General features: G+C 46.3%; 1 pseudogene; it reads right to left on the bottom strand.

Annotated features, from left to right (window-relative positions):
- Positions 1-427: 427 nt before the first annotated feature.
- On the bottom strand, positions 428-496 carry LOC132022847 (U4 spliceosomal RNA; annotated as a pseudogene).
- Positions 497-763: the final 267 nt, after the last annotated feature.

The raw sequence follows: 763 nt of genomic DNA, 5'->3' as shown, positions 1-763 counted from the left end.
CCCGCATCAGGCTCCCTGCTGGGTGGGGAGTCTGCTTCTCCCTCTCCCACTCCCCCCGCTTGTGTTCCCGCTCTTGCTGTGTCTCTCTTAGTTGAATAAATAAATAAAATCTTTTTTTAAAAAAGACTTTATTAATCTAATTGAGAGAGCAAGAGAGAGAGCAGAGGGATGGGGAGGGGGAGAAGCAGGCTCCCTACGCGGGACTCGATCCCAGGTCCCTGGGATAATGATCTAAGTGGAAGGTAGATGCTTATCCGACTGAGCCACCCAGGTGCCCCAGTAATTTTTAAAGTGAAGCACGATGCTTAATAGAACACAAAATTCTGTTCAGCACAAGCATTATAAATAATTCTCATCAATTTGTTACTGGCTGTCATGGCTGACTTTATGTTAGAGGCCTAACGTCTGCAGGTGGGCTCCGCGCAACTGTTTCAATTAGCAATAATCGCGCCTCGGATAAACCTCATTGGCTACGATACTGCCACTGCGCAAAGCTCGATCAACTGTTTCGTCAAAGAATCTGTAAACCCATCTGTGGAAAAAACGGAGGGCATGTTTCAGATCCCACGTTTGCATATTTTAAAACCAAATCTCGTTTTTTAGAAAAGGAACATGGCTTGTTCAGCCTGTGGGACATGAAATACAAAGTTCAAAGGGTTCACAGCCTGGTCTGAATCATCATCTAACCCAGATGAGTGGGACATGACTCACATATCCTGTGTCGGGCACTCCTGCGCCGCTACTCAGGCTTCATCAATAAGGT

This window comes from Mustela nigripes, chromosome 7 (genome assembly GCF_022355385.1).
Source record: "Mustela nigripes isolate SB6536 chromosome 7, MUSNIG.SB6536, whole genome shotgun sequence".
NCBI classification, from domain to species: domain Eukaryota; kingdom Metazoa; phylum Chordata; class Mammalia; order Carnivora; family Mustelidae; genus Mustela; species Mustela nigripes.
This window is presented reverse-complemented; position numbering and strand designations above follow the sequence as displayed.